At 41.6% G+C, this 19,320-nt stretch overlaps 1 long non-coding RNA gene across 1 annotated transcript in view; it reads left to right on the top strand.

Annotated features, from left to right (window-relative positions):
* The first annotated feature begins 394 nt into the window (after positions 1 to 394).
* LOC128702296 (uncharacterized) overlaps positions 395 to 19,320 on the top strand; it is a 23,011-nt gene continuing 4,085 nt past the window's right edge. Inside the window, exons 1-2 of the long non-coding RNA XR_008409079.2 lie at positions 395 to 730; positions 1,818 to 1,879. This is a non-coding gene — a long non-coding RNA (uncharacterized lncRNA). The remainder of the gene's footprint in view (positions 731 to 1,817; positions 1,880 to 19,320) is intronic.

The raw sequence follows: 19,320 nt of genomic DNA, 5'->3' as shown, positions 1-19,320 counted from the left end.
AAGTGTGTAACTCATGGTGGGGTTACATAAAAACGTAAGAATGGAGGAGCACTACGGTAGGCCTACTGGCCCATGCAAGGCAGATTCTTCTCCAACCCAAGAATTCTCACTTATATATTTGCCACGGGATGAATGTAAAGACATAATGAAAAGAGTTAGTGGTGGGAATGTTTTTGTGTTGAAGGGGCTAGTCCAAGGCTTGACTTCAATACTACTGTATGTATGTGACCTGTGTGATGGTGTGACAGGGAAATATAGCTTTGTTCCTACCATATAAATATATTCACATTCCTCGTGTCCCCACTATGTAAATATTTAAAAATAGTGTAGCATCATATTACTGGTGTTCCCACTATGTAACTATCATTTAAAATGGTGTAGCATCATATTACTGATGTCCCCACTATGTAATTATCATTTAAAATAATGTAACAGCACACTGCTGATGTATCTAATTTTGTTAAATAAAAACAAATTGGCTTTTCTACCTCCTGAATTGTAATCTTCCACACAGCCATCGATCACCTCGCCAACACCAGCCTCAGCTACAACCAAAATCACCATAGCCCCCACGACAAAAACAACCACCATTACCACTAACACCAACACTACCACCCACCGGGAACCACCAAGCATCGCCACCAAGCAGCACTACTACTACACGCCTAGTTAACCGTAACAGGAGGAGGGACCAATAAACCAGACAGACGAAATAGGCAGATAAAGAAAGGTACTTTACCATCAAGACCTAGTCTCACTAGCAGTGATGGGGCACAGTTCACTAGCCCTAATCTCACTAGCAGTGCTGCGGTCACCATTCATTATCTCTGATCTCACTAGTAGTAATGCTGGCACCATTCATTATCTCTGATCTCACTAGTAGTAATGCTGGCACAATTCATTATCTCGGATCTCACTAGTAGTGATGCTGGCACCATTCATTATCTCGGATCTCACTAGTAGTGATGCTGGCACCATTCATTATCTCTGATCTCACTAGTAGTAATGCTGGCACCATTCAGTATCTCTGATCTCACTAGTAGTGATGCTGGCACAATTCATCATCTCCGATCTCATTAGCAGTGATAGGGGCACATTTCATTAGCCTTGATCTCGCTAACAGTGATGCTGGCAGTGAAAGATTCACTGTCGTAAATGGACATGTTTGAACTAAGTCTGTCTTACTGATGAAGTGATGTTCTATGTGGCTGTTGTAATGAGGAAGTGATGTTCTGTATGGTTGTTATAGTGATGTTCTGTGAGGTGGTTGTAGTGATGTTCTGTGAGGTGGTTGTAGTGATGTTCTGTGTGGTTGTTGTAGTGATGTTCTGTGTGGTTGTTGTAGTGATGTTCTATGTGGTTGTTTTAGTGCTTTTTTTTTTAGTATTGTCTTCATGATGACTAATTAATTACTGTAACTTCTATTCCTTTAAAGTGGGAGGAGGGCCTGGTGCTGTTGAAGAACTTTTGATGCTAGGAATTGGTGCTACCCCTCTCCTTCCTTGAATCAAACCTATTTCCTCTCATTTCTCGCATGCGAGAGAGAGAAACATTTGCTATATTAAGACTTTTTTGCTTTAACTATGTTTCGTCATCCATTGGCTTTGTCAGTTCCATACAGAGACCAGGGAATACAGAGTAGCGGGTCATGTCAGGTGCTGTATGGGCTGTGGGCAGAGTTTAGGTGATATCAAGGCTCAGCGTAGGTAGGATGTGTTTGATCATTATTCTCGTGATAAAGTTGCCTGTGTTATGAAAGATGGAGCTTATCTTGGTCTGTAAGTCGGGGCTCCGCATATCAAAATTTTCTTTTTCAGGAATGGAAGCTGGGTGCTTTGAGGCAAGCTTGGCAAGCTTCTGTTACTATTGTTGTACACTGGTAAGTGCTAGCCTGTTCATGGTTTCGGGAAATGACAGATGCAGTTCAATGTGGATAATTGAAAATTCTTAAGCCTTGAAATTTTTTGCCACAATATGCATGTAGTAGTAGGTTGGTAGACAGCAACCACCCAGGGAGGTACTACCGTCCTGCCAAGTGAGTGTAAAACGAAAGCCTGTGATTCTTTTACATGATGGTAGGATTGCTGATGTCTTTTGTCTGTCTCATAAATATGCAAGATTACAGGCATGTCTTGCTACTTCTACTTACACTTAGGTCACACTACACATACATGTACACATTTATTTATAGACACTCATCTGAGTTTTCTTTGATTTTATCTTAATAGTTCTTGGTCTTATTAATTTTCCTTTTATATCCATGGGGAAGTGGAATAAGAATCTTTCCTCCGTAAGCCATGCGTGTTGTAAAAGTCAACTAAAATGCCGGGAACAATGGGCTAGTAACCCCTTTTCCTGTAAAGATTAATAAAAAGAATAAGAAGAAGAAAATTGTCAAAGTGGGAAGTCTGAATGTGCGTGGATGTTGTGCAGATGATAAGAAAGAGATGATTGTGGATGTTATGAATGAGAAGAAGCTGGATGTCCTGGCTTTAAGTGAAACAAAGCTGAAGGGGGTGGGAGAGTTTCAGTGGAGAGGAATAAATGGGATTAGGTCAGGGGTTTCAAATAGAGTTAGAGCTAAAGAAGGAGTAGCAATAATGTTGAAGGATAAGCTATGGCAAGAAAAGAGGGACTATAAATGTATTAATTCAAGGATTATGTGGAGTAAAATAAAGATTGGATGTGAAAAGTGGGTTATAATAAGCGTGTATGCACCTGGAGAAGAGAGAAGTGTAGAGGAGAGAGAGAGATTTTGGGAAATGTTGAGTGAATGCGTGGGGAGTTTTGAATCAAGTGTGAGAGTAATGGTGGTTGGGGATTTCAATGCTAAAGTGGGTAAAAATGTTATGGAGGGAGTAGTAGGTAAATTTGGGGTGCCAGGGGTAAATGTAAATGGGGAGCCTTTAATTGAGCTATGTGTAGAAAGAAATTTGGTAATAAGTAATACATATTTTATGAAAAAGAGGATAAATAAATATACAAGGTATGATGTAGCACGTAATGAAAGTAGTTTATTAGATTATGTATTGGTGGATAAAAGGTTGATGGGTAGGCTCCAGGATGTACATGTTTATAGAGGGGCAACTGATATATCGGACCATTATTTAGTTGTAGCTACAGTTAGAGTAAGAGGTAGATGGGAAAAGAGGAAGGTGGCAACAACAAGTAAGAGGGAGGTGAAAGTGTATAAACTAAGGGAGGAGGAAGTCCGGGTGAGATATAAGCGACTATTGGCAGAAAGGTGGGCTAGTGCAAAGATGAGTAGTGGGGGGGTTGAAGAGGGTTAGAATAGTTTTAAAAATGCAGTATTAGAATGTGGGGCAGAAGTTTGTGGTTATAGGAGGGTGGGAGCAGGAGGAAAGAGGAGTGATTGGTGGAATGATGAAGTAAAGGGTGTGATAAAAGAGAAAAAGGTAGCTTATGAGAGGTTTTTACAAAGCAGAAGTGTTATAAGAAGAGCAGAGTATATGGAGAGTAAAAGAAAGGTAAAGAGAGTGGTGAGAGAGTGCAAAAGGAGAGCAGATGATAGAGTGGGAGAGGCACTGTCAAGAAATTTTAATGAAAATAAGAAAAAATTTTGGAGTGAGTTAAACAAGTTAAGAAAGCCTAGGGAAAATATGGATTTGTCAGTTAAAAACAGAGTAGGGGAGTTAGTAGATGGGGAGATGGAGGTATTGGGTAGATGGCGAGAATATTTTGAGGAACTTTTAAATGTTAAGGAAGAAACAGAGGCAGTAATTTCATGCACTGGTCAGGGAGGTATACCATCTTTTAGGAGTGAAGAAGAGCAGAATGTAAGTGTGGGGGAGGTACGTGAGGCATTACGTAAAATGAAAGGGGGTAAAGCAGCTGGAACTGATGGGATCATGACAGAAATGTTAAAAGCAGGGGGGGATATAGTGTTGGAGTGGTTGGTACTTTTGTTTAATAAATGTATGAAAGAGGGGAAGGTACCTAGGGATTGGCGGAGAGCATGTATAGTCCCTTTATATAAAGGGAAAGGGGACAAAAGAGACTGTAAAAATTATAGAGGAATAAGCTTACTGAGTATACCAGGAAAAGTGTACGTTAGGGTTATAATTGAAAGAATTAGAGGTAAGACAGAATGTAGGATTGCGGATGAGCAAGGAGGTTTCAGAGTGGGTAGGGGATGTGTAGATTAAGTGTTTACATTGAAGCATATATGTGAACAGTATTTAGATAAAGGTAGGGAAGTTTTTATTGCATTTATGGATTTAGAAAATGCATATGATAGAGTGGATAGAGGAGCAATGTGGCAGATGTTGCAAGTATATGGAATAGGTGGTAAGTTATTAAATGCTGTAAAGAGTTTTTATGAGGATAGTGAGGCTCAGGTTAGGGTGTGTAGAAGAGAGGGAGACTACTTCCCGGTAAAAGTAGGTCTTAGACAGGGATGTGTAATGTCACCATGGTTGTTTAATATATTTATAGATGGGGTTGTAAAGGAAGTAAATGCTAGGGTGTTCGGGAGAGGGGTGGGATTAAATTTTGGGGAATCAAATTCAAAATGGGAATTGACACAGTTACTTTTTGCGGATGATACTGTGCTTATGGGAGATTCTAAAGAAAAATTGCAAAGGTTAGTGGATGAGTTTGGGAATGTGTGTAAAGGTAGAAAGTTGAAAGTGAACATAGAAAAGAGTAAGGTGATGAGGGTGTCAAATGATTTAGATAAAGAAAAATTGGATATCAAATTGGGGAGGAGGAGTATGGAAGAAGTGAATGTTTTCAGATACTTGGGAGTTGACGTGTCGGCGGATGGATTTATGAAGGATGAGGTTAATCATAGAATTGATGAGGGAAAAAAGGTGAGTGGTGCGTTGAGGTATATGTGGAGTCAAAAAACGTTATCTATGGAGGCAAAGAAGGGAATGTATGAAAGTATAGTAGTACCAACACTCTTATATGGGTGTAAAGCTTGGGTGGTAAATGCAGCAGCGAGGAGACGGTTGGAGGCAGTGGAGATGTCCTGTTTAAGGGCAATGTGTGGTGTAAATATTATGTAGAAAATTCGGAGTGTAGAAATTAGGAGAAGGTGTGGAGTTAATAAAAGTATTAGTCAGAGGGCAGAAGAAGGGTTGTTGAGGTGGTTTGGTCATTTAGAGAGAATGGATCAAAGTAGAATGACATGGAAAGCATATAAATCTATAGGGGAAGGAAGGCGGGGTTGGGGTCGTCCTCGAAAGGGTTGGAGAGAGGGGGTAAAGGAGGTTTTGTGGGCAAGGGGCTTGGACTTCCAGCAAGCGTGCGTGAGCGTGTTAGATAGGAGTGAATGGAGACGAATGGTACTTGGGACCTGACGATCTGTTGGAGTGTGAGCAGGGTAATATTTAGTGAAGGGATTCAGGGAAACCGGTTATTTTCATATAGTCGGACTTGAGTCCTGGAAATGGGAAGTACAATGCCTGCACTTTAAAGGAGGGGTTTGGGATATTGGCAGTTTGGAGGGATATGTTGTGTATCTTTATATGTGTATGCTTCTAGACTGTTGTATTCTGAGCACCTCTGCAAAAACAGTGATAATGTGTGAGTGTGGTGAGAGTGTTGAATGATGATGAAAGTATTTTCTTTTTGGGGATTTTCTTTCTTTTTTGGGTCACCCTGCCTCGGTGGGAGACGGCCGACTTGTTGAAAAAAAAAATGCATGTATATAAAATTTTTGATGTTTTACTGTGTAGAAACACGAATTATCGTATTTTTAAATCAAACTTGGTGTATAAACTGTATTTGAAGGGAAACTTTGAGCAAAATCATTAGTGGTGGCGATGAGAGCAAATTTCTAACATTGTCTGCGATTTAGGTCTGATTCCTTGATGACAAGTTTGTCTTTGTGACACTTCATGATTGTGTGTTGCGGTGTATGACAATAGTTAGGTCGTCTGTTTGAAGAGCATGTGTTCACAGATGCGTTGTTCTCGGCTCGTAAAAGTTTTCCCTATGTATACTTCCTCACATGGAACTGTGGGGGATGTGATAAACTATTCTTCTCTGGCACAGTCTCTACAACTTGAGCTCATCTCCTAAATTTAACATCGTTTTAACGTCTAGTGTAATATCCGTTCCCGTAAGAAACTGGCAATAACAGTGGACTATGGTAAGGTACAGATTCTTGTTCCTGAACCGGAGGACTTTCCTCATTTGAGTCCTGTTCATCCGTAATATTCTCCATGGGATATAATTCAAGAATCGTCTTATCATACGCCACGGCTACTTCAGGCATTGCTGACTATGTATGGTAGTGATGTATATTGATATTAACACCTGTTCTCCAGAAAATCCTATTACTAATTTTAGATTGTGGGAAAGACTGAGATCTTCATAGGATATTTATTGTAGAGTAAATTAACTTTTCTGTGGTAAATTCATCACTATCAACAGGAATGACATCACTTTTATGTAATATTCCAGATTATGATTCCTGATTATGGTGATGGATTTATTACCGAAACGATGATTTACTCCACAATAAATATCCCGTGAAGACCTCTTAGCCTCTCCCACCTGCCAGTATTATAATTCAAGCTCAATCCTATTTCCAATTACTAAGTTCTACCACTGGCTGGACCAGATGAAACTTAAGGTGAACTTATACACGCACAGTGACAGCATATTACACCGAACCTTGATCAACTATTCTCAAACCGGCAGTCACAGCCAGGTTGAATCTAGATCTAAGATTATTATTATTATTATTATATTATTATTATATGTAGGACGAAGCGCTAAATCCTTACAGGTCATACAGTGCCTAGGGAAAATGAAGACAATCTGGTGTGACCCCCCAAACAGGAGAGGGCAGGTTCAATTCCCTGTATCAAGAGCCCCACTCTGGCACCAATGAACCTCCTTTGAGGAGTCTATTGAAACAGTCCAGCTCCCCGACAAATAGACTATACCACAGAGAGTCAGACACTATCTCCCGGACAGTTAAACACCAGATCCTGTATAGGTTCTCATGTGAGGTATGGTTGCCTCTGCTTTGATAGCTGGGTCAGTTGCAGTCACTAGTATAGGGATTTGATAAAACAAGACGTGTACAATGCACTCATCTTTAACAACTAAAGACAACTTGTACAGTAATATTGACAGTCTGCATGAAATTAGTTATATGATTCAACATATAAAGGACAATACATGAAATTACCGTGTAGCTTCCTCGCACCAGACCCAAAGTCACTACACAGTACCTATGTGTGTGTGTGTGTGCAGATACCAGTTGATCAAAACAATGTCAACTAAATACAGTGCATGAACATTTAAAGGGCAAATCGGAAACAAAATACATTCTGTTCGAGAATAGGATGAATCCACAAAGCTTGACAGATATTAAGTCCGCTCACTACATAGACAGATTTCACAGCAGAGGAAGGAGAATACACCGAGTATAAGTAAAAAAATAATACCCGTAACGAGTCAAAGTCAATCCCAAGACACTGTAATCTATGTAAGCATCATAAGACTTGTATAATTATTTTTATAAGTTCATATACAAGGCATACAGGCCGAGCTGACAATGACGTACCACTATATAGAAATCCCCCGACTCAAGAAATCGTAATGACACGATTGCGACGGGCTGGAGTTTTGAGACTCTATGACCGCGGGTTCAATCCCGGCCGGGGGTATGGTTTAGAAATCCCCTGGCTATGGAGAGAGTTTCGGGCAAATTAGGTCAATTTTGTCCCCAGGGTGCGACCCACACCAGTCGACTAACGTTAACCCAGGTACCTATTTTACTGATAGGTGAACACGGAGAGCACGTGTCTTAAGGAAACATCCTAATGTTTTTACCCGTACCGGAGATCGAAGCACTGACTTCAGTGTGTGAGGTGAGTGCGCTAGCAGTCGAGCTACAGGACAGTTTGTCGTAAACTCAAGGCATAATAATGTCACACACGATCCAGTCACACAATGCAAGTTAAGTGCTTTCGAGAGTGTAGCAGTGTTTTCTGAATACCCTGAATGAAGTCAGTGATTACCAGTCCTCGCAGCGGCAATGTCCACAATGTCTTTTAAGCGAGAGGCTCCACAAGTGTGGACTTAGGATACAGACATAAAAGAAAACAGAAATTTAACACACTTACCCCACAAAAAGGTAGCTGCTATTAACAAGTTTGTTATATGTTATTAAAATTATTTTCATTGTGATTTTTCATGAATGAACTCGAAAGAGAAGAGAGGGAGAGAGATTTATTAGCCTGCTCTAGTCAGTCTTATGTGATTTAAACTAATCTAACCCAGGTTAGCCATAACCTGGAGCTAGAGGGTTAGAAATGCAGGTTTTCTAGGCTTACAGCACAAAGTAAAGAAGGTTGACGGATAGCTTGCTGCGTCGAGGGTGTGGGCGCGCACCAGTGTGAGAGTGTGGATGTGAGCATGGGTGAGAGTATGGGCAAGGGTGTGGGCGTGGGTGAGGGTGTGGGTGTGGGTGGGCGAGCATGGTAACCTAAGCAGGATGAGCCGTGGCCGCCCATCAAGGCAGCAGCAGTAAAGATCACTGAGTGACGGATACCTGCCCCGCTGGACGCCTTGCACACCCCTCCCTTGCTCTCTCTCTCTCACTTGTTCACTTTGTTCACTCCATCACTCCTTCCTCCTCCCTCCTTACCATCACCCCTCCCTGCTTTCCTCCCTCCTTACACTCCTCCCTTCTTCCTCTCCTTCCATCCTCTAATACCTCCCTCCTTCCTCTTCTTCCCTTCCCGTTTTTAGTTTTTTCCATCCTTCACTTTCCCTCCTTCCTATTTTTAATTTCTTCCATTCTTCCACTCTCACCTCCTCTCGTTCCTTTCCCCTTCCTCTCCTCCTCCCCATTTTCTGTTTCTTCTTTCCATCCCTCCCTACATCCCTCTTCTCTCTTCAGAGCTCCCTCCTGGCCTGGACAAATCCTCTTTTCATGCATCTTTCATTAGGTAATCCTCAGGAGTAATCCTATAAAGCCTCAGGAGTAATCCAATAGACTCTGACAGAACCTGAGTGCAAATAAAAAGACCTAACTCATCCTCACCTAACTTGAACAGACAGTTGTTGACTCTTAAAATAACCTAACCTAAATTAAGTAAATAGTGTGTGTGTGTGTGTGTGTGTGTGTGTGTGTGTGTGTGTGTGTGTGTGTGTGTGTGTGTGTGTGTGTGTGTGTGTGTGTGTGTGGTGTTTTTAGAGGAATGCTGCATGACCATACGAGGTATCGCCGGAACTGAGTGGGATGGGCCGCAAGACAGAACTTAGGGAACTCAAACAACGCTTAAAGTGAGGACCATGAGACACGATCACGGCATATAAAATACAGAGTCAAAGTGGATTGGGATAGGCTGTTAGCGTTGTGAGGAGAGGGAGACAGAGTAGATCCGATCTAGAGTCTGCCTGTGGTGTTCCGGGATTTAGCGCCCCGCTGCACGGTCCCTGACCAGGCCTCCCGGTGCATGGACTATTGAAATGACAGATCTCTCCAGGCCGTGTCCAGGTGAGAGATAAGTTATCTTACTCGGTTCTCTATTCTGTCCAGAAGGTGTTGGTAATTCCCCTCATGCATGAAGTGAGGGTGTTAAAGAGTCTTGGTCCCTTTACACTTAGGGTACTCATCCTATCACTACTTGTCTTGGGCTGTATTTTTACACCTACTACCAGTCCTCTTGCTTTCGTAGGGAGTGTTTTGTGTGTGTGGTTTTAGGACCAAAAAGATTCACGTGGACGTAGGGAAGTACTGCACAGTCGTAAGGTGTTCAGTGGAGTGCACACTTAGCATGGTGAGTCACTAAAATGCAGTAGATGAAGAGGTGGTGCAGGTAAATGCAATACACAGCATCAAACATACGTGTGATAGAGACCGGAATTAAAAAAATCGATAAAGAGCCAGGACGCGGAACCATTAGCTATGACTCGACCGATGCAAACACACACACACACACACAGCGGCCAGTGAAGAGGCGGGGCCAGGAGCTGTGAATCGACCCCTGCAACCACAACTAGGTGAGTACACACACAATAGGCCAAGTGCCCAATCAATATGTGCCTATGATAAAATGGTTACTAACTAAAACAACCATCACAATAGCTATCACCATCATCACACCTACCACCACCACCACCACCACCACCACTATCGAAAGACCTGCGTGTTCATTGACAAATTTTCTTTTAACAAGGCCTGACGCCCCCCCGGTGGGCCGCTCCAGGGATCCCAAACACTAGTGATTTTACGGCGGTCAAGGCTGACACTGGTACGCCCTACATCTCAGTGGCCCTCGGGCCATGATGCTCCTGGTGGCCCGTGGTCAATTTTACAGTAGTCAAGACTGACGGGGCCATGGGTATGCCTTATGCTTCAGTGGCCCTTGGACCATGATGCTCTTGATGGTCCATGACCTGTTTTACGATGGGCAAGGCTGTAGGGGTCAATGATACGCCCTACACCTCTTGTGATATACCTTTGAAGGGCTTCGAGAGTTTTCTTTCTCCCGCAGCCCGGCCCTGGGCCAGGCTTTTCTGTTGCATCAGCCAGGCTGTCGGCTCGCTGGTCCACATATCTATCACAGCCTGGTTGATCCAGCAGTTGTTGGAGAAAATGGTCGAGTGTTTTCTTGGAGTCTTACACACTTGTTCCAACAGTGTTTCTGATATCTTCTGGTAAGAAGTTAAAAAGTCTGGGACCACGAATGTTGATGCAGTGTTCTCTTATTGTGCCGACAGCATCCCCACCTTTATCTGGCTTTATTCTACATATTCTCATATCTCTCGCTCTAGTATGTTATGTCAATTTGTAGATTTGGGACGAAGCCCTCAAGCACCTTCCACTTATATATTGTTATGTATCTTTCCCCCGCTCCAGTGAGTACATATTTAGGATTTTGAAGTGTTCCCGGTAATTTAAATGTTTTATTGCTCTGTGTTGGTCGTTAACGATCTTTGAATCTGTTCCAGCTCTGATATCTCTCCTGCCTTCAAAGGAGCCGTTAGCCTTTGGACTTGTAAACCGTGGAACATTTTGCAGCTGTTAAGGCTCTTCAGTGGCCCGTGGTTCATTATGTTCCAAAGGCCTGAGGAACAGTCTAGCCTTTGTCATTATAATAACTCCCGATAGTTCTATAACTGTGTGTATATAAATCTCACACAGCAGTCTTTGTTGGTCTTAAAATGTGTGTAGATAAATGTGACTGTGTTACAAGTGTGCAATACCGGGTTGTGCTATAATCAGTGTCCAGTAATAGACACAGTTACCACTCAACAAGGAAAGAATTAGACTCAGTAATATCTTGTGGACTTACAAGTAGCTTATTCCTTCACCAAATTGGTATGTAGAGTAGCAGATTTTTCCGCCGAAATGGCTAGTTTATTGTGCACCCCATATCCATCCATGTGGACGGTAACGCAAGCATGTGGATACATAAAGGGCCTAGAAAATAGGCCCCACAGGACTTTCAACACTAAGCCACTGATTAGATATTCACCAGCTGATGGACTAAGACAGTCTTCATCGTTCTTGCTTAGGGCGCTTCAACGACAACGTTATTAGCACTAAGAACGTCTTAAGTGATGAAACAACTATATAAACAAAGTAATCAAACAATTCCCCCAACTTCCCTCTAAAACCTCAGAATGCCACAGTACACCTGATGGTCGCTTGATACTGTAAGGTTGTATACCACCAAATAAATATATACATACTCGGAACAAGCAGCAGAGATCACAGTGCTGGTTTCTTTTTCATGTTTTGCTTGAAGACTATGCTTAGTTTGATTTATCTTAAGTGATCTCTACTGGGAAAAAAGGAATGTAATAGTGTTTGCTAAGTTGAAACTTTTTTGTGATAGACTAGACTGTAATTGCCTGTTTGATGTGTTAAGGTATCTTATTAATGAAAATATGATACCAGAAATCTTAAACAAATATCCTAAATTTACTTCCAACATATAAACTGTAGATGTACATCTAAATGTACTCCTGTTAACCCTTTTGGAGCCTAGTTCGATATGCGCTTGTGCTACCGTTCACAGGATGAATATAGGTTGTACAGTAATTTAGCCACTACCGTTCACAGGAAAGATATGGGGTGTACAATAAACTAGCCACTACTGTCCATAGAATGGATATGGGGTGTACAAATAAGCCAGCCACTACCGTCCGCAGGATGGATAGGGGATGTACAATAAACTAGCCACTACCGTCTGAAGGATGGATATTGGGAGTAATGCTTTAAAAATTGAGATATTCGGGATGTTAGGAAACCTCAAAAATATTCATGAACTTGAACAAAGAAACATTCAGAACTTATATTCAGCAATCATTGAATACACATCTGGTCAAGCTTTTGGGCCTGGGAGAGAGTGTGAGGTGGTTGGAGATGTGGGGAATGAGGCTTCTAGCAGTGAGGTGCAGTCTGTCTCTCACTGTGAGGAGGCTGTAGGTGGGGAGGTAGCAACGGCTACCAGCAGTGAGGTGCAGCCCAGCACCTGCTACAAGTGGCGAGTTGTTCACAGTAATGGGAGGCGCATCAGAGTAAGGAAAGTTAAGAGTGAAGATCTGAAGGTAGGAAATCGCTTCTCTGTTCTCCAGGATGAATGTACTTCAGTGGCCAGTGAAGGTAAGGGTACTACTGCCCCTGCTAATGAAGGTAAGCGCATTCTTGTGGTTGGTGACTCTCAGGTAAGATATGTTGACCGTGCTTTTTGTAATAGGAATAAGAAGATGAGAGATAGAGTGTGCTTCCCTGGAGCTGGTGTTGGGGACATTGTCAACAGGCTGGATAATATCATGTCAGGTAATGGGAACAAGCCCATTATCTGTCTCAGTGCTGGTGGAAATGATATTGGGAAGGGTAGGAGAGAAGAGCTGCTAGATAAGTACAGGTCAGCTATAGATTTCATTAAGTCTAAGGGAGGGATCCCAATCATATGTAGCATCTTGCCTAGAAGGGGAGTAGGAAATGAATGGTTGTCTAGGGCAATTGGTGTAAATTGCTGGCTAGACAGATACTGCAAGGAACTTGCAATCCCATTCATTGACAACTGGAACAACTTTTATGGCAAACATGATATGTATGCAAGGGATGGGGTACATCTCTCTGGGGCAGGGGTGGTAGCACTTGCAGACTCGATTGAGAAGGCCATTGGTGAAATGCCTATGATTTTAAACTGATGGAAGATAGAGGTATGGGTGTGTGTGGGAAACAAGCAGGTTGCAACACTAGGGTTGGAAACAGTAAATGTATAAAAGGCATTCAGCATGAAGTTATAAATAAAGACAATAGAACAGGTCAGCAAACAAAGGGGGACAGCAGAGGGCAGCAAGGGACTAGCTCCCTTAAGGTTTACTATACTAATAGCAGGAGTGTTAGAAATAAGATAGATGAGCTAAGATTAATTGCAAGTGCAGGAAACATAGATATTATTGCTATAACAGAGACCTGGCTCAATCTGAAAGATAGAGAGATGCCCTCTGAATGTCACATACAAGGCTATAAATTATTCCACACTGACAGGGTCAACAGGAAAGGTGGTGGAGTAGCGATGTATGTCAGAGACAATTTAAATTGTTGTGTTAGACAAGATATTAAATTAGAAGCGTCAGCCACTGAATCTGTTTGGTTACAGCTTCTCGAGGGCCGAGAAAAACTAATCTTGGGTGTGATTTACAGGGCCCCAAATCTTGATAGGGAGTGCAGTAAACTTCTATGGGACGAAATTCGTAAGGCATCTACATACGAAAATGTTGTGCTAATGGGAGATTTCAACTATAGACAGATTGACTGGAGCAATTTGACAGGAAATTTAGAGTCGGGTGACTTTCTTGATTCGATCCAGGATTGTTTTTTAAAACAGTTTGTGACAGAGCCAACTAGGGGAAATAACCTCCTTGACTTGGTTCTTGCCAGTAGGGAAACACTAATTAATAATCTTGAGGTTAATGATGAGCTTGGGGAGAGTGATCACAAATCACTCAGTTTTAACATATTATGGAATTCCCCTAATAATGGCAATCAAGTCTCCGTCCCTGACTTTCGCTTGGCTGATTTCATAGGACTGAAAAATTACTTAGGTGGGCTGAACTGGAATGACCTGACTAAGGGTCAGGTAGGTGGTGATGGTTGCCGATATGATGCTTTCCAGGGCATAGTTCTAGCTGCTCAGTCAAATTATGTTCCAAATAGGGAAATCAGATCAAACAAAAATGATCCTAAATGGATGAACAATAGATTAAAATATCTGATTGGTCAAAAGAGAGGCATATATAGGCAAATCAAAAGAGGAGAGGGGCAATTAAGAAATCGATATATTCAGTTAAAGAGAGAAATAAAAAAGGGAATTAGAAAAGCAAAAAGAGATTATGAGGTTAAAGTTGCAAGAGAATCGAAGACTAACCCAAAAGGATTCTTTCAGGTATACAGAAGTAAGATCAGGGACAAGATAGGCCCACTCAAAAGTTCCTCGGGTCAGCTCACTGACAGTGATAAGGAAATGTGTAGAATTTTTAACACATACTTCCTCTCAGTTTTTACACAGGAGGATACCAGTGATATTCCAGTAATGATAAATTATGTAGAACAGGACGATAATAAACTGTGCACTATTAGGGTCACAAGTGACATGGTCCTTAGGCAAATAGATAAATTAAAACCTAACAAATCCCCAGGCCCTGATGAACTGTATGCAAGGGTTCTAAAGGAATGTAAAGAGGAGCTTAGCACACCTTTGGCTAATCTTTTCAACATATCACTACAAACTGGCATGGTGCCAGATAAGTGGAAAATGGCAAATGTGATACCTATTTTCAAAACAGGTGACAGGTCCTTAGCTTCGAACTATAGACCAATAAGCCTAACCTCCATAGTGGGAAAATTTATGGAATCAATAATTGCCGAGGCAGTTCGTAGCCACCTTGAAAAGCATAAATTAATCAACGAATCTCAGCATGGTTTTACAAAGGGGCGTTCCTGCCTTACGAATTTATTAACTTTTTTCACTAAGGTATTTGAGGAGGTAGATCATGGTAATGAATATGATATTGTGTATATGGACTTCAGTAAGGCTTTTGACAGGGTCCCACATCAGAGACTATTGAGGAAAATTAAAGCACATGGAATAGGAGGAGAAATTTTTTCCTGGATAGAGGCATGGTTGACAAATAGGCAGCAGAGAGTTTGCATAAATGGGGAGAAATCAGAGTGGGGAAGCGTCACGAGCGGTGTTCCACAGGGGTCAGTGTTGGGCCCCCTGCTGTTCACAATCTACATAAACGACATAGATGAGGGCATAAAGAGCGACATCGGCAAGTTTGCCGATGACACCAAAATAGGCCGTCGAATTCATTCTGACGAGGACATTCGAGCACTCCAGGAAGATTTGAATAGACTGATGCAGTGGTCGGAGAAGTGGCAGATGCAGTTTAATATAGACAAATGCAAAGTTCTAAATGTTGGACAGGACAATAACCATGCCACATATAAACTAAATAATGTAGATCTTAATATTACGGATTGCGAAAAAGATTTAGGAGTTCTGGTTAGCAGTAATCTGAAACCAAGACAACAGTGCATAAGTGTTCGCAATAAAGCTAATAGAATCCTTGGCTTCATATCAAGAAGCATAAATAATAGGAGTCCTCAGGTTGTTCTTCAACTCTATACATCCTTGGTTAGGCCTCATTTAGATTATGCTGCACAGTTTTGGTCACCGTATTACAGAATGGATATAAATTCTCTGGAAAATGTACAAAGGAGGATGACAAAGATGATCCCATGTATCAAAAACCTTCCCTATGAGGATAGACTAAGGGCCCTGAAACTGCACTCTCTAGAAAGACGTAGAATTAGGGGGGATATGATTGAGGTGTATAAGTGGAAGACAGGAATAAATAAAGGGGATGTAAATAGTGTGCTGAAAATATCTAGCCTAGACAGGACTCGCAGCAATGGTTTTAAGTTGGAAAAATTCAGATTCAGGAAGGATATAGGAAAGTACTGGTTTGGTAATAGAGTTGTGGATGAGTGGAACAAACTCCCAAGTACCGTTATAGAGGCCAGAACGTTGTGTAGCTTTAAAAATAGGTTGGATAAATACATGAGTAGATGTGGGTGGGTGTGAGTTAGACCTGATAGCTTGTGCTAACAGGTCGGTTGCCGTGTTCCTCCCTTAAGTCAATGTGACCTGACCTGACTAGGTTGGGTGCATTGGCTTAAGCCGGTAGGAGACTTGGACCTGCCTCGCATGGGCCAGTAGGCCTTCTGCAGTGTTCCTTCGTTCTTATGTTCTTATGAAACGGCACTTACTCTCCACATCCTTATTTGGTTGTTCCTCTGTTGATGAAACAGAGTGTATGCGTCAGGAAACCTTAATATAATTTTTCTAGAAATGGTGAAAGGAGATTGCTTGGTCATTTGACCATTATGTAGGAGGAAGACCCACAGGTGACATGAACACCATGAAGAAGTGAATAGTCGTCTTCTCAGACAAGTACATAATCACACACGTTTATACATACATACATACCTGCATGCATGTACACACACACATAAATTCACTCATATTTTTATCATTTTTATTTTGTACGAAAGAATTGAAAATAATGATTATAGTAAATAATAATAATATTGTAAGTCTTGCTCCAGCCAGCACATTATCACCTGTGTGTGTTCTCGTTTGTTAGTGTTACATGTTATTACTATAGTGAACATGATAACATAAATATGATAATAACTAGGTAACAAGGTACTAATATCATAACACTGATAAAACTTGATATAACATTAATAAGATATCACACGGGTACCACAGGTTATCACCTGTCGCATCACACCATGAAGATAACGGTTATATCTTGATGACAATTACGTGTTGCCAGCGAGCGAATTCTCTCTCTCTCTCTCTCTCTCTCTCTCTCTCTCTCTCTCTCTCTCTCTCTCTCTCTCTAGGGACTTTTGATCCAGAAAAAGAACAGAAGGATGAGAGAGAGAGAGAGAGAGAGAGAATAAGTAAAATAGGAAGAACAAATGTGCAAAGGTTAGGGAGAAAGGTGTGTGTGTGTGTGTGTGTGTGTGTATATTCATCTATATGTGGTTGCAGGGTCGATTCACAGTTTCTGGCCTCGCCTCTTCGCTGGTTGCGAAGGCTCTAAGAGGCTTATCGTACCCTTTCTTAAAGCTGTGTATGGATCTTGCCTCTACTACCTCACTCTCCAGATTGTTCCACTTCCTGACAACTCTAAGGCTGAAGAAATACTATCATACTTTTGACTCATCTGAGTTTTCAGCTTCCAGTTGTGTCCCCCTGTTCCTGTATCCCATGTGTGCGTATGTGCGTGCTCACTGAGTAGTTACATGTACTTACCTTGTTTATTTTCGGGGTCAAGACTTTGCTCCTGACCCCCGACCTCCTAAAGCCCTCTAGGGCCTTATTATATCTACTCTTAAAGCTGTGTATCGAGTTTGTCTCCAGCACTGCGTCATCCAAGTCATTCCACTTCTCAGCCATCCTAAATCTACAGAAATACCTCTCTGCATCCTTATGGCTCTTCACTGTCTTCAGATTCCACCTGTGTCTTCATGATTCTGGTCCTTTTAATTCAAACAGCCTGTCCCTGTCTGTCACCCTTAGGAGTCTGTATGTCGTAATCGTGCTTTTCCCTGTCCTTCTCTAGCCAGGGTCAGCAGGTTCAGTTCCTTCAACCACTCTTCACAGTGCATGTTTCTCACTTCTGGTACTAGCCTGGTTGCAGACTTCTGGATTTTTTCAAGCATTTTCTGATGTTTAATGCTGGAGCCACGTACTTATTCATTGGAGTAACATTTGTAGAATATAATATTTGAAGGATCCTTTATACAAGTTCTTGAATGCTGTTCTGAGGTTTCCTAATCTTGCATATGTCATTGCCGTTATACAGTTTATGAGTATTTCTGGATATATGCTAGGTATTATATTTACCCCAGATCCTTTTCGCTTTCTGATCTTTACAGCTTCTCTTCACCCATGCTGTACTCTGTGTTCAATTTGCCCTCACTTTCTCAAATTCATTTGACCTTGCATTTGTTTGGATTGAACTTGAGAAGCCATTTGTTTGACTATCTGTGTACTCTCTTCAGGTCCTTTTCGTGTCCTATCCTGTTCTTATTTGTCTCATTAATTTTTCATCATCTGCAGGGACACGAGGAGACAGTTCCTTCTGGCCTGTCCTGATACTGATTCTTTCTGAACTCTGCTCATTACTTTTTCAGTTGTCATATCCCATCCCATACTGTTACTCTCTGTCTCCAGTCACTGTGGTACTCCCTGACTCACTGGAACAGTCTGCCTTTAAGCCCTGCCTGTTCCTCCGGTTTCTGGATTAATCTGATACGATACTGTATCAAATGCTCTCCTGTATTCTTTCAAGAAGTTATAATCCGCCCAGCCGTGTCGTTCTTGTTTTTTTCTCTATGAGTCTGTCCTATAACTCAAACAAATTTGTTAGACAGAATTTTTCATCCTTAAATCCATGCTGATTTTCTGTGAAGAATCTCTTTCTCTCCAAGTGCTCTGTCCTTTTCCTTATTATCTTTCCACGACTTTTGACAAAATGCTTGTTAGAGATACTGGCCTATAGTTCACTGCCTCTTGTCTCTCCCACATTTACCTTTTTCCAATTTTCTGGTACATTTCTGGGTTGGAGCGATTGGTTGTATACCTGTGTTCCTTCTCTCAGTACTCGTGGAGATAGATGATCTCGTCTCATTGTTTCGTTACATCACTTCTGTTGTGCTGATGGTTACATGCATTTGTTGATCTGGATAACTACAGTTGCTTATACTAACTCACCACATTCTACTGTAAAGATCTCTTTAAATATTTTGCTAAGCTCTGCCATTTACTGTCACCTTCCCATCTTCTTCAACATTATCACCTGGTCCTTCACACTTGTAACATGTGGCTGTAGAGTAACTTTGATTCTGTTTTCACCTTCGATGCTATATCATTTTCAAATTATCGTACCACTTCTTTTTTTTCTTCTAATTCTTCTTCTTCTTCTTCTTGAATATTCTTCAATGATTCTCGTGTTTCATTCTCGGTTTATTGCAGTTTGATTTGTTCTTTATTTCTTTCGAGTTCACTTCCTCCTGTCTCTGGCTCTTCTGTATTCGTTATTGAACCAAAGGCTCTCTCCTCTCTTTAGGCCATCTCTACTTTTCTCACTTAAGTTGTGACTTGACATTGGTTCAGGATGAACCAAAACGTCGTCGTAAGGTTCCTTTCCTAAGTGTGGGTTGTCGGTGAACCATTTCTCCTTTTCTTTCCTTCACTGTCCTGTCTTCCTTGACATAGACTTGTG

The sequence above is a fragment of the Cherax quadricarinatus genome, chromosome 80 (genome assembly GCF_038502225.1).
Source record: "Cherax quadricarinatus isolate ZL_2023a chromosome 80, ASM3850222v1, whole genome shotgun sequence".
Lineage (NCBI taxonomy): Eukaryota > Metazoa > Arthropoda > Malacostraca > Decapoda > Parastacidae > Cherax > Cherax quadricarinatus.
The sequence above is the reverse complement of the archived record's forward strand: the minus strand, read 5'-3'. Positions and strand labels throughout refer to the sequence as shown.